The following is a 14,143-nucleotide window of genomic DNA, read 5'->3' on the forward strand; positions in this document are numbered from 1 at the left end:
ATACAATTTTCAAATTGAGGTCATGATGTTAGTCATGATTCTGAAAATATATTACCATTCAAGATTTTTAAAGGTGGCACCAGAATTTGAACCTGAGACCTCTTGATCTGCAGTCAAATGCTCTACCACTGAGCTATACCCCCAATTTGGCATGTTTTTAATACTTTTGATTTCCCCCCAATATAATTTAAGAATGTATTTATTTGTTTTTCTTAATTTAGGTTCTCTTGACGGCCTCCTGCTGGTCATTAGCAGAACTCACAAAATCGACAGAAATGAGTAAATTCTGCTTTTTGATTTAGAATCGAGAGGAAGATTTCTTCAAATGACAGGAAAATGTGTCCATTCTCCACCAGCATCTAGTAGAAATTTATAACACTATAACCTGTTGCACTGAAATAAAAATCTGTTACTTTTCAAGGAACAGTATGGTAGATTTCATCATACGAGTAGGAAATAAATATTTTGATGAAAAAAATTTTTTTCTTTAAATACAATTTTCAAATTGATGACATGATGTTAGTCATGATTCTGAAAATATATTACCATTCAAGATTTCTTAAAGGGGGCACCAGGATTTGAACCTGAGACCTCTTGATCTGCAGTCAAATGCTCTACCACTGAGCTATACCCCCAAATTGGCATGTTTTGATTACTTTTGATTTCCCCCCAATATAATTTAAGAATGTATTTATTTGTTTTTCTTAATTTAGGTTCTCTTGACGGCCTCCTGCTGGTCAATCGACAGAAATTAGTAAATTCTGCTCTTTGATTTAGAATCGAGAGGAAGATTTCTTCAAATGAGAGGAAAATGTGTCCATTCTCCACCAGCATCTAGTAGAAATTTGTAACACTACAACATGTTGCACTGAAATAAAAATCTGTTACTTTTCAAGGAACAGTATGGTAGATTTCATCATACGAGTAGGAAATAAATATTTTGATGAAAAAATTTTTTTTCTTTAAATACAATTTTCAAATTGATGACATGATGTTAGTCATGATTCTGAAAATATATTACCATTCAAGATTTTTAAAGGGGGCACCAGGATTTGAGTTATACCCCCAAATTGGCATGTTTTGATTACTTTTGATTTCCCCCCCATATAATTTAAGAATGTATTTATTTGTTTTTCTTAATTTAGGTTCTCTTGACGGCCTCCTGCTGGTCAATCGACAGAAATTAGTAAATTCTGCTCTTTGATTTAGAATCGAGAGGAAGATTTCTTCAAATGAGAGGAAAATGTGTCCATTCTCCACCAGCATCTAGTAGAAATTTGTAACACTACAACATGTTGCACTGAAATAAAAATCTGTTACTTTTCAAGGAACAGTATGGTAGATTTCATCATACGAGTAGGAAATAAATATTTTGATGAAAAAAATGTTTTTCTTTAAATACAATTTTCAAATTGATGACATGATGTTAGTCATGATTCTGAAAATATATTACCATTCAAGATTTTTAAAGGGGGCACCAGGATTTGAGTTATACCCCCAAATTGGCATGTTTTGATTACTTTTGATTTCCCCCCATATAATTTAAGAATGTATTTATTTGTTTTTCTTAATTTAGGTTCTCTTGACGGCCTCCTGCTGGTCATTAGCAGAACTCACTAAATCGACAGAAATGAGTAAATTCTGCTCTTTGATTTAGAATCGAGAGGAAGATTTCTTCAAATGAGAGGAAAATGTGTCCATTCTCCACCAGCATCTAGTAGAAATTTGTAACACTATAACATGTTGCACTGAAATAAAAATCTGTTACTTTTCAAGGAACAGTATGGTAGATTTCATCATACGAGTAGGAAATAAATATTTTGATGAAAAAAATTTTTTTCTTTAAATACAATTTTCAAATTGAGGACATGATGTTAGTCATGATTCTGAAAATATATTACCATTCAAGATTTTTAAAGGGGGCACCAGGATTTAAACCTGAGACCTCTTGATCTGCAGTCAAATGCTCTACTGTCAAATGCTCTACCACTGAGCTATACCCCCAAATTGGCATGTTTTGATTACTTTTGATTCCCCCCCCATATAATTTAAGAATGTATTTATTTGTTTTTCTTAATTTAGGTTCTCTTGACGGCCTCCTGCTGGTCATTAGCAGAACTCACAAAATCGACAGAAATGAGTAAATTCTGCTCTTTGATTTAGAATCGAGAGGAAGATTTCTTCAAATGAGAGGAAAATGTGTCCATTCTCCACCAGCATCTAGTAGAAATTTGTAACACTATAACATGTAGTACTGAAATAAAAATCTGTTACTTTTCAAGGAACAGTATGGTAGATTTCATCATACTAGTAGGAAATAAATATTTTGATGAAAAAATGTTTTTTCTTAAAATACAATTTTCAAATTGAGGACATGATGTTAGTCATGATTCTGAAAATATATTACCATTCAAGATTTTTAAAGGGGGCACCAGGATTTGAGTTATACCCCCAAATTGGCATGTTTTGATTACTTTTGATTTCCCCCCCATATAATTTAAGAATGTATTTATTTGTTTTTCTTAATTTAGGTTCTCTTGACGGCCTCCTGCTGGTCATTAGCAGAACTCACTAAATCGACAGAAATGAGTAAATTCTGCTCTTTGATTTAGAATCGAGAGGAAGATTTCTTCAAATGAGAGGAAAATGTGTCCATTCTCCACCAGCATCTAGTAGAAATTTGTAACACTACAACATGTTGCACTGAAATAAAAATCTGTATCTTTTCAAGGAACAGTATGGTAGATTTCATCATACGAGTAGGAAATAAATATTTTGATGAAAAAATGTTTTTTCTTAAAATACAATTTTCAAATTGAGGACATGATGTTAGTCATGATTCTGAAAATATATTACCATTCAAGATTTTTAAAGGGGGCACCCGGATTTGAACCTGAGACCTCTTGATCTGCAGTCAAATGCTCTACCACTGAGCTATACCCCCAATTTAGCATTTTTTAATACTTTTGATTTCCCCCCAATATAATTTAAGAATGTATTTATTTGTTTTTCTTAATTTAGGTTCTCTTGACGGCCTCCTGCTGGTCAATCGACAGAAATTAGTAAATTCTGCTCTTTTATTTAGAATCGAGAGGAAGATTTCTTCAAATGAGAGGAAAATGTGTCCATTCTCCACCAGCATCTAGTAGAAATTTGTAACACTACAACATGTTGCACTGAAATAAAAATCTGTTACTTTTCAAGGAACAGTATGGTAGATTTCATCATGTTTTTTCTTAAAATACAATTTTCAAATTGAGGACATGATGTTAGTCATGATTCTGAAAATATATTACCATTCAAGATTTTTTAAAGAGGGCACCAGGATTTGAACCTGAGACCTCTTGATCTGCAGTCAAATGCTCTACCACTGAGCTATACCCCCAATTTGGCATGTTTATAATACTTTTGATTTCCCCCCAATATAATTTAAGAATGTATTTATTTGTTTTTCTTAATTTAGGTTCTCTTGACGGCCTCCTGCTGGTCATTAGCAGAACTCATAAAATCAACAGAAATGAGTAAATTCTGCTCTTTGATTTAGAATCGAGAGGAAGATTTCTTCAAATGAGAGGAAAATGTGTCCATTCTCCACCAGCATCTAGTAGAAATTTGTAACACTACAACATGTTGCACTGAAATAAAAATCTGTTACTTTTCAAGGAACAGTATGGTAGATTTCATCATACGAGTAGGAAATAAATATTTTGATGAAAAAATGTTTTTTCTTAAAATACAATTTTCAAATTGAGGACATGATGTTAGTCATGATTCTGAAAATATATTACCATTCAAGATTTTTAAAGGGGGCACCAGGATTTGAACCTGAGACCTCTTGATCTGCAGTCAAATGCTGTACTGTCAAATGCTCTACCACTGAGCTATACCCCCAAATTGGCATGTTTTGATTACTTTTGATTTTCCCCCCATATAATTTAAGAATGTATTTTTTTGTTTTTCTTAATTTAGGTTCTCTTGACGGCCTCCTGCTGGTCATTAGCAGAACTCACTAAATCGACAGAAATGAGTAAATTCTGCTCTTTGATTTAGAATCGAGAGGAAGATTTCTTCAAATGAGAGGAAAATGTGTCCATTCTCCACCAGCATCTAGTAGAAATTTGTAACACTACAACATGTTGCACTGAAATAAAAATCTGTTACTTTTCAAGGAACAGTATGGTAGATTTCATCATACGAGTAGGAAATAAATATTTTGATGAAAAAATGTTTTTTCTTAAAATACAATTTTCAAATTGAGGACATGATGTTAGTCATGATTCTGAAAATATATTACCATTCAAGATTTTTAAAGGGGGAACCAGGATTTGAACCTGAGACCTCTTGATCTGCAGTCAAATGCTCTACCACTGAGCTATACCCCCAATTTGGCATGTTTTTAATACCTTTGATTTCCCCCCAATATAATTTAAGAATGTATTTATTTGTTTTTCTTAATTTAGGTTCTCTTGACGGCCTCCTGCTGGTCATTAGCAGAACTCATAAAATCAACAGAAATGAGTAAATTCTGCTCTTTGATTTAGAATCGAGAGGAAGATTTCTTCAAATGAGAGGAAAATGTGTCCATTCTCCACCAGCATCTAGTAGAAATTTGTAACACTACAACATGTTGCACTGAAATAAAAATCTGTTACTTTTCAAGGAACAGTATGGTAGATTTCATCATACGAGTAGGAAATAAATATTTTGATGAAAAAATGTTTTTTCTTAAAATACAATTTTCAAATTGAGGACATGATGTTAGTCATGATTCTGAAAATATATTACCATTCAAGATTTTTAAAGGGTGCACCAGGATTTGAACCTGAGACCTCTTGATCTGCAGTCAAATGCTCTACCACTGAGCTATACCCCCAATTTGGCATGTTTTTAATACTTTTGATTTCCCCCCAATATAATTTAAGAATGTATTTATTTGTTTTTCTTAATTTAGGTTCTCTTGACGGCCTCCTGCTGGTCATTAGCAGAACTCATAAAATCAACAGAAATGAGTAAATTCTGCTCTTTGAATTAGAATCGAGAGGAAGATTTTTTCAAATGAGAGGAAAATGTGTCCATTCTCTACCAGCATCTAGTAGAAATTTGTAACACTACAACATGTTGCACTGAAATAAAAATCTGTTACTTTTCAAGGAACAGTATGGTAGATTTCATCATACGAGTAGGAAATAAATATTTTGATGAAAAAATGTTTTTTCTTAAAATACAATTTTCAAATTGAGGACATGATGTTAATCATGATTCTGAAAATATATTACCATTCAAGATTTTTAAAGGGGGCACCAGGATTTGAACCTGAGACCTCTTGATCTGCAGTCAAATGCTCTACCACTGAGCTATACCCCCAATTTGGCATGTTTTTAATACTTTTGATTTCCCCCCAATATAATTTAAGAATTTATTTATTTGTTTTTCTTAATTTAGGTTCTCTTGACGGCCTCCTGCTGGTCATTAGCAGAACTCACAAAATCGACAGAAATGAGTAAATTCTGCTCTTTGATTTAGAATCGAGAGGAAGATTTCTTCAAATGAGAGGAAAATGTGTCCATTCTCCACCAGCATCTAGTAGAAATTTGTAACACTATAACATGTTGCACTGAAATAAAAATCTGTTACTTTTCAAGGAACAGTATGGTAGATTTCATCATACGAGTAGGAAATAAATATTTTGATGAAAAAAAATTTTTTCTTTAAATACAATTTTCAAATTGAGGACATGATGTTAGTCATGATTCTGAAAATATATTACCATTCAAGATTTTTAAAGGGTGCACCAGGATTTGAGTTATACCCCCAAATTGGCATGTTTTGATTACTTTTGATTTCCCCCCATATAATTTAAGAATGTATTTATTTGTTTTTCTTAATTTAGGTTCTCTTGACGGCCTCCTGCTGGTCATTAGCAGAACTCACTAAATCGACAGAAATGAGTAAATTCTGCTCTTTGATTTAGAATCGAGAGGAAGATTTCTTCAAATGAGAGGAAAATGTGTCCATTCTCCACCAGCATCTAGTAGAAATTTGTAACACTATAACATGTTGCACTGAAATAAAAATCTGTTACTTTTCAAGGAACAGTATGGTAGATTTCATCATACGAGTAGGAAATAAATATTTTGATGAAAAAATGTTTTTTCTTAAAATACAATTTTCAAATTGAGGACATGATGTTAGTCATGATTCTGAAAATATATTACCATTCAAGATTTTTAAAGGGGGCACCAGGATTTGAACCCGAGACCTCTTGATCTGCAGTTTTTATTACTTGATCTGCATGTTTTTATTACTTTTGATTTCCCCCCAATATAATTTAAGAATGTATTTATTTGTTTTTCTTAATTTAGGTTCTCTTGACGGCCTCCTGCTGGTCATTAGCAGAACTCACTAAATCGACAGAAATGAGTAAATTCTGCTCTTTGATTTAGAATCGAGAGGAAGATTTCTTCAAATGAGAGGAAAATGTGTCCATTCTCCACCAGCATCTAGTAGAAATTTGTAACACTACAACATGTTGCACTGAAATAAAAATCTGTTACTTTTCAAGGAAAAGTATGGTAGATTTCATCATACGAGTAGGAAATAAATATTTTGATGAAAAAATGTTTTTTCTTAAAATACAATTTTCAAATTGAGGACATGATGTTAGTCATGATTCTGAAAATATATTACCATTCAAGATTTTTAAAGGGGGCACCAGGATTTGAGTTATACCCCCAAATTGGCATGTTTTGATTACTTTTGATTTACCCCCATATTATTTAAGAATGTATTTATTTGTTTTTCTTAATTTAGGTTCTCTTGACGGCCTCCTGCTGGTCATTAGCAGAACTCACAAAATCGACAGAAATGAGTAAATTCTGCTCTTTGATTTAGAATCGAGAGGAAGATTTCTTCAAATGAGAGGAAAATGTGTCCATTCTCCACCAGCATCTAGTAGAAATTTGTAACACTATAACATGTTGCACTGAAATAAAAATCTGTTACTTTTCAAGGAACAGTATGGTAGATTTCATCATACGAGTAGGAAATAAATATTTTGATGAAAAATTTATTTTTCATAAAATACAATTTTCAAATTGAGGACATGATGTTAGTCATGATTCTGAAAATATATTACCATTCAAGATTTTTAAAGGGGGCACCAGGATTTGAACCTGAGACCTCTTGATCTGCAGTCAAATGCTCTACCACTTAGCTATACCCCCAATTTGGCATGTTTTTAATACTTTTGATTTCCCCCCAATATAATTTAAGAATGTATTTATTTGTTTTTCTTAATTTAGGTTCTCTTGACGGCCTCCTGCTGTTCATTAGCAGAACTCATAAAATCAACAGAAATGAGTAAATTCTGCTCTTTGATTTAGAATCGAGAGGAAGATTTCTTCAAATGAGAGGAAAATGTGTCCATTCTCCACCAGCATCTAGTAGAAATTTGTAACACTACAACATGTTGCACTGAAATAAAAATCTGTTACTTTTCAAGGAACAGTATGGTAGATTTCATCATACGAGTATGAAATAAATATTTTGATGAAAAAATGTTTTTTCTTAAAATACAATTTTCAAATTGAGGACATGATGTTAGTCATGATTCTGAAAATATATTACCATTCAAGATTTTTAAAGGGGGCACCAGGATTTGAACCTGAGACCTCTTGATCTGCAGTCAAATGCTCTACCACTGAGCTATACCCCCAATTTGGCATGTTTTTACTACTTTTGATTTCCCCCCAATATAATTTAAGAATTTATTTATTTGTTTTTCTTAATTTAGGTTCTCTTGACGGCCTCCTGCTGGTCAATCGACAGAAATTAGTAAATTCTGCTCTTTGATTTAGAATCGAGAGGAAGATTTCTTCAAATGAGAGGAAAATGTGTCCATTCTCCACCAGCATCTAGTAGAAATTTATAACACTATAACCTGTTGCACTGAAATAAAAATCTGTTACTTTTCAAGGAACAGTATGGTAGATTTCATAATACGAGTAGGAAATAAATATTTTGATGAAAAAATGTTTTTTCTTTAAATACAATTTTCAAATTGAGGACAAGATGTTAGTCATGATTCTGAAAATATATTACCATTCAAGATTTTTAAAGGGGGCACCAGGATTTGAACCTGAGACCTCTTGATCTGCAGTCAAATGCTCTACCACTGAGCTATACCCCCAATTTGGCATGTTTTTATTACTTTTGATTTCCCCCCAATATAATTTAAGAATGTATTTATTTGTTTTTCTTAATTTAGGTTCTCTTGACGGCCTCCTGCTGGTCATTAGCAGAACTCACAAAATCGACAGAAATGAGTAAATTCTGCTTTTTGATTTAGAATCGAGAGGAAGATTTCTTCAAATGACAGGAAAATGTGTCCATTCTCCACCAGCATCTAGTAGAAATTTATAACACTATAACATGTAGTACTGAAATAAAAATCTGTTACTTTTTAAGGAACAGTATGGTAGATTTCATCATACTAGTAGGAAATAAATATTTTGATGAAAAAATGTTTTTTCTTAAAATACAATTTTCAAATTGAGGATATGATGTTAGTCATGATTCTGAAAATATATTGCCATTCAAGATTTTTAAAGGGGGCACCAGGATTTGAACCTGAGACCTCTTGATCTGCAGTCAAATGCTCTACCACTGAGCTATACCCCCAATTTGGCATGTTTTTATTACTTTTGATTTCCCCCCAATATAATTTAAGAATGTATTTATTTGTTTTTCTTAATTTAGGTTCTCTTGACGGCCTCCTGCTGGTCATTAGCAGAACTCACAAAATCGACAGAAATGAGTAAATTCTGCTTTTTGATTTAGAATCGAGAGGAAGATTTCTTCAAATGACAGGAAAATGTGTCCATTCTCCACCAGCATCTAGTAGAAATTTGTAACACTACAACATGTTGCACTGAAATAAAAATCTGTTACTTTTCAAGGAACAGTATGGTAGATTTCATCATACGAGTAGGAAATAAATATTTTGATGAAAATTTTTTTTTCTTTAAATACAATTTTCAAATTGATGACATGATGTTAGTCATGATTCTGAAAATATATTACCATTCAAGATTTTTAAAGGGGGCACCAGGATTTGAGTTATACCCCCAAATTGGCATGTTTTGATTACTTTTGATTTCCCCCCCATATAATTTAAGAATGTATTTATTTGTTTTTCTTAATTTAGGTTCTCTTGACGGCCTCCTGCTGGTCAATCGACAGAAATTAGTAAATTCTGCTCTTTGATTTAGAATCGAGAGGAAGATTTCTTCAAATGAGAGGAAAATGTGTCCATTCTCCACCAGCATCTAGTAGAAATTTGTAACACTACAACATGTTGCACTGAAATAAAAATCTGTTACTTTTCAAGGAACAGTATGGTAGATTTCATCATACGAGTAGGAAATAAATATTTTGATGAAAACATTTTTTTTCTTTAAATACAATTTTCAAATTGATGACATGATGTTAGTCATGATTCTGAAAATATATTACCATTCAAGATTTTTAAAGGGGGCACCAGGATTTGAGTTATACCCCCAAATTGGCATGTTTTGATTACTTTTGATTTCCCCCCCATATAATTTAAGAATGTATTCATTTGTTTTTCTTAATTTAGGTTCTCTTGACGGCCTCCTGCTGGTCATTAGCAGAACTCACAAAATCGACAGAAATGAGTAAATTCTGCTTTTTGATTTAGAATCGAGAGGAAGATTTCTTCAAATGACAGGAAAATGTGTCCATTCTCCACCAGCATCTAGTAGAAATTTGTAACACTACAACATGTTGCACTGAAATAAAAATCTGTTACTTTTCAAGGAACAGTATGGTAGATTTCATCATACGAGTAGGAAATAAATATTTTGATGAAAATTTTTTTTTCTTTAAATACAATTTTCAAATTGATGACATGATGTTAGTCATGATTCTGAAAATATATTACCATTCAAGATTTTTAAAGGGGGCACCAGGATTTGAGTTATACCCCCAAATTGGCATGTTTTGATTACTTTTGATTTCCCCCCCATATAATTTAAGAATGTATTTATTTGTTTTTCTTAATTTAGGTTCTCTTGACGGCCTCCTGCTGGTCAATCGACAGAAATTAGTAAATTCTGCTCTTTGATTTAGAATCGAGAGGAAGATTTCTTCAAATGAGAGGAAAATGTGTCCATTCTCCACCAGCATCTAGTAGAAATTTGTAACACTACAACATGTTGCACTGAAATAAAAATCTGTTACTTTTCAAGGAACAGTATGGTAGATTTCATCATACGAGTAGGAAATAAATATTTTGATGAAAACATTTTTTTTCTTTAAATACAATTTTCAAATTGATGACATGATGTTAGTCATGATTCTGAAAATATATTACCATTCAAGATTTTTAAAGGGGGCACCAGGATTTGAGTTATACCCCCAAATTGGAATGTTTTGATTACTTTTGATTTCCCCCCCATATAATTTAAGAATGTATTTATTTGTTTTTCTTAATTTAGGTTCTCTTGACGGCCTCTTGCTGGTCATTAGCAGAACTCACTAAATCGACAGAAATGAGTAAATTCTGCTCTTTGATTTAGAATCGAGAGGAAGATTTCTTCAAATGAGAGGAAAATGTGTCCATTCTCCACCAGCATCTAGTAGAAATTTGTAACACTATAACATGTTGCACTGAAATAAAAATCTGTTACTTTTCAAGGAACAGTATGGTAGATTTCATCATACGAGTAGGAAATAAATATTTTGATGAAAAAATTTTTTTTCATAAAATACAATTTTCAAATTGAGGACATGATGTTAGTCATGATTCTGAAAATATATTACCATTCAAGATTTTTAAAGGGGGCACCAGGATTTGAACCTGAGACCTCTTGATCTGCAGTCAAATGCTCTACCACTTAGCTATACCCCCAATTTGGCATGTTTTTAATACTTTTGATTTCCCCCCAATATAATTTAAGAATGTATTTATTTGTTTTTCTTAATTTAGGTTCTCTTGACGGCCTCCTGCTGGTCATTAGCAGAACTCATAAAATCAACAGAAATGAGTAAATTCTGCTCTTTGATTTAGAATCGAGAGGAAGATTTCTTCAAATGAGAGGAAAATGTGTCCATTCTCCACCAGCATCTAGTAGAAATTTGTAACACTACAACATGTTGCACTGAAATAAAAATCTGTTACTTTTCAAGGAACAGTATGGTAGATTTCATCATACGAGTATGAAATAAATATTTTGATGAAAAAATGTTTTTTCTTAAAATACAATTTTGAAATTGAGGACATGATGTTAGTCATGATTCTGAAAATATATTACCATTCAAGATTTTTAAAGGGGGCACCAGGATTTGAACCTGAGACCTCTTGATCTGCAGTCAAATGCTCTACCACTGAGCTATACCCCCAATTTGGCATGTTTTTAATACTTTTGATTTCCCCCCAATATAATTTAAGAATTTATTTATTTGTTTTTCTTAATTTAGGTTCTCTTGACGGCCTCCTGCTGGTCATTAGCAGAACTCACAAAATCGACAGAAATGAGTAAATTCTGCTCTTTTATTTAGAATCGAGAGGAAGATTTCTTCAAATGAGAGGAAAATGTGTCCATTCTCCACCAGCATCTAGTAGAAATTTGTAACACTACAACATGTTGCACTGAAATAAAAATCTGTTACTTTTCAAGGAACAGTATGGTAGATTTCATCATACGAGTAGGAAATAAATATTTTGATGAAAAAATGTTTTTTCTTAAAATACAATTTTCAAATTGAGGACATGATGTTAGTCATGATTCTGAAAATATATTACCATTCAAGATTTTTAAAGGGGGCACCCGGATTTGAACCTGAGACCTCTTGATCTGCAGTCAAATGCTCTACCACTGAACTATACCCCCAAATTGGCATGTTTTGAATACTTTTGATTTCCCCCCAATATAATTTAAGAATGTATTTATTTGTTTTTCTTAATTTAGGTTCTCTTGACGGCCTCCTGCTGGTCAATCGACAGAAATGAGTAAATTCTGCTCTTTGATTTAGAATCGAGAGGAAGATTTCTTCAAATGAGAGGAAAATGTGTCCATTCTCCACCAGCATCTAGTAGAAATTTATAACACTATAACCTGTTGCACTGAAATAAAAATCTGTTACTTTTCAAGGAACAGTATGGTAGATTTCATAATACGAGTAGGAAATAAATATTTTGATGAAAATTTTTTTTTCTTTAAATACAATTTTCAAATTGAGGACAAGATGTTAGTCATGATTCTGAAAATATATTACCATTCAAGATTTTTAAAGGGGGCACCAGGATTTGAACCTGAGACCTCTTGATCTGCAGTCAAATGCTCTACCACTGAGCTATACCCCCAATTTGGCATGTTTTTATTACTTTTGATTTCCCCCCAATATAATTTAAGAATGTATTTATTTGTTTTTCTTAATTTAGGTTCTCTTGACGGCCTCCTGCTGGTCATTAGCAGAACTCACAAAATCGACAGAAATGAGTAAATTCTGCTTTTTGATTTAGAATCGAGAGGAAGATTTCTTCAAATGACAGGAAAATGTGTCCATTCTCCACCAGCATCTAGTAGAAATTTATAACACTATAACATGTAGTACTGAAATAAAAATCTGTTACTTTTTAAGGAACAGTATGGTAGATTTCATCATACTAGTAGGAAATAAATATTTTGATGAAAAAATGTTTTTTCTTAAAATACAATTTTCAAATTGAGGACTTGATGTTAGTCATGATTCTGAAAATATATTACCATTCAAGATTTTTAACGGGGGCACCAGGATTTGAACCTGAGACCTCTTGATCTGCAGTCAAATGCTCTACCATTGAGCTATACCCCCAAATTGGCATGTTTTGATTACTTTTGATTTCCCCCCAATATAATTTAAGAATTTATTTATTTGTTTTTCTTAATTTAGGTTCTCTTGATGGCCTCCTGCTGGTCATTAGCAGAACTCACAAAATCGACAGAAATGAGTAAATTCTGCTCTTTGATTTAGAATCGAGAGGAAGATTTCTTCAAATGAGAGGAAAATGTGTCCATTCTCCACCAGCATCTAGTAGAAATTTGTAACACTATAACATGTTGCACTGAAATAAAAATCTGTTACTTTTCAAGGAACAGTATGGTAGATTTCATCATACAAGTAGGAAATAAATATTTTGATGAAAAAATGTTTTTTCTTTAAATACAATTTTCAAATTGAGGACAAGACGTTAGTCATGATTCTGAAAATATATTACCATTCAAGATTTTTAAAGGGGGCACCAGGATTTGAACCTGAGACCTCTTGATCTGCAGTCAAATGCTCTACCACTGAGCTATACCCCCAATTTGGCATGTTTTTATTACTTTTGATTTCCCCCCAATATAATTTAAGAATGTATTTATTTGTTTTTCTTAATTTAGGTTCTCTTGACGGCCTCCTGCTGGTCAATCGACAGAAATTAGTAAATTCTGCTCTTTGATTTAGAATCGAGAGGAAGATTTCTTCAAATGAGAGGAAAATGTGTCCATTCTCCACCAGCATCTAGTAGAAATTTGTAACACTACAACATGTTGCACTGAAATAAAAATCTGTTACTTTTCAAGGAACAGTATGGTAGATTTCATCATAAGAGTAGGAAATAAATATTTTGATTAAAATTTTTTTTTTCTTTAAATACAATTTTCAAATTGATGACATGATGTTAGTCATGATTCTGAAAATATATTACCATTCAAGATTTTTAAAGGGGGCACCAGGATTTGAGTTATACCCCCAAATTGGCATGTTTTGATTACTTTTGATTTCCCCCCCATATAATTTAAGAATGTATTTATTTGTTTTTCTTAATTTAGGTTCTCTTGACGGCCTCCTGCTGGTCAATTGACAGAAATTAGTAAATTCTGCTCTTTGATTTAGAATCGAGAGGAAGATTTCTTCAAATGAGAGGAAAATGTGTCCATTCTCCACCAGCATCTAGTAGAAATTTGTAACACTACAACATGTTGCACTGAAATAAAAATCTGTTACTTTTCAAGGAACAGTATGGTAGATTTCATCATACGAGTAGGAAATAAATATTTTGATGAAAACATTTTTTTTCTTTAAATACAATTTTCAA

At 32.4% G+C, this 14,143-nt stretch overlaps 12 non-coding genes across 12 annotated transcripts; all 12 read right to left on the reverse strand.

Annotated features, from left to right (window-relative positions):
- Positions 1 to 563: 563 nt before the first annotated feature.
- On the reverse strand, positions 564 to 635 carry TRNAC-GCA (transfer RNA cysteine (anticodon GCA)). Its single transcript has one exon. It is a non-coding gene; the product is annotated as a tRNA-Cys (tRNA).
- Positions 636 to 2,872: 2,237 nt separating this feature from the next.
- Positions 2,873 to 2,944, reverse strand: TRNAC-GCA (transfer RNA cysteine (anticodon GCA)). The gene has a single exon. It is a non-coding gene; the product is annotated as a tRNA-Cys (tRNA).
- A 369-nt stretch (positions 2,945 to 3,313) lies between these two features.
- TRNAC-GCA (transfer RNA cysteine (anticodon GCA)) lies at positions 3,314 to 3,385 on the reverse strand. Its single transcript has one exon. It is a non-coding gene; the product is annotated as a tRNA-Cys (tRNA).
- A 925-nt stretch (positions 3,386 to 4,310) lies between these two features.
- TRNAC-GCA (transfer RNA cysteine (anticodon GCA)) lies at positions 4,311 to 4,382 on the reverse strand. The gene has a single exon. It is a non-coding gene; the product is annotated as a tRNA-Cys (tRNA).
- A 910-nt stretch (positions 4,383 to 5,292) lies between these two features.
- TRNAC-GCA (transfer RNA cysteine (anticodon GCA)) lies at positions 5,293 to 5,364 on the reverse strand. Its single transcript has one exon. It is a non-coding gene; the product is annotated as a tRNA-Cys (tRNA).
- Positions 5,365 to 7,642: 2,278 nt separating this feature from the next.
- On the reverse strand, positions 7,643 to 7,714 carry TRNAC-GCA (transfer RNA cysteine (anticodon GCA)). The gene has a single exon. It is a non-coding gene; the product is annotated as a tRNA-Cys (tRNA).
- Positions 7,715 to 8,116: 402 nt separating this feature from the next.
- Positions 8,117 to 8,188, reverse strand: TRNAC-GCA (transfer RNA cysteine (anticodon GCA)). Its single transcript has one exon. It is a non-coding gene; the product is annotated as a tRNA-Cys (tRNA).
- A 419-nt stretch (positions 8,189 to 8,607) lies between these two features.
- TRNAC-GCA (transfer RNA cysteine (anticodon GCA)) lies at positions 8,608 to 8,679 on the reverse strand. Its single transcript has one exon. It is a non-coding gene; the product is annotated as a tRNA-Cys (tRNA).
- A 2,670-nt stretch (positions 8,680 to 11,349) lies between these two features.
- On the reverse strand, positions 11,350 to 11,421 carry TRNAC-GCA (transfer RNA cysteine (anticodon GCA)). Its single transcript has one exon. It is a non-coding gene; the product is annotated as a tRNA-Cys (tRNA).
- Positions 11,422 to 12,313: 892 nt separating this feature from the next.
- Positions 12,314 to 12,385, reverse strand: TRNAC-GCA (transfer RNA cysteine (anticodon GCA)). Its single transcript has one exon. It is a non-coding gene; the product is annotated as a tRNA-Cys (tRNA).
- A 419-nt stretch (positions 12,386 to 12,804) lies between these two features.
- TRNAC-GCA (transfer RNA cysteine (anticodon GCA)) lies at positions 12,805 to 12,876 on the reverse strand. The gene has a single exon. It is a non-coding gene; the product is annotated as a tRNA-Cys (tRNA).
- Positions 12,877 to 13,295: 419 nt separating this feature from the next.
- Positions 13,296 to 13,367, reverse strand: TRNAC-GCA (transfer RNA cysteine (anticodon GCA)). The gene has a single exon. It is a non-coding gene; the product is annotated as a tRNA-Cys (tRNA).
- Positions 13,368 to 14,143: the final 776 nt, after the last annotated feature.

This window comes from Pelobates fuscus, chromosome 1 (assembly GCF_036172605.1).
Source record: "Pelobates fuscus isolate aPelFus1 chromosome 1, aPelFus1.pri, whole genome shotgun sequence".
Classification (NCBI taxonomy): Eukaryota; Metazoa; Chordata; class Amphibia; order Anura; family Pelobatidae; genus Pelobates; species Pelobates fuscus.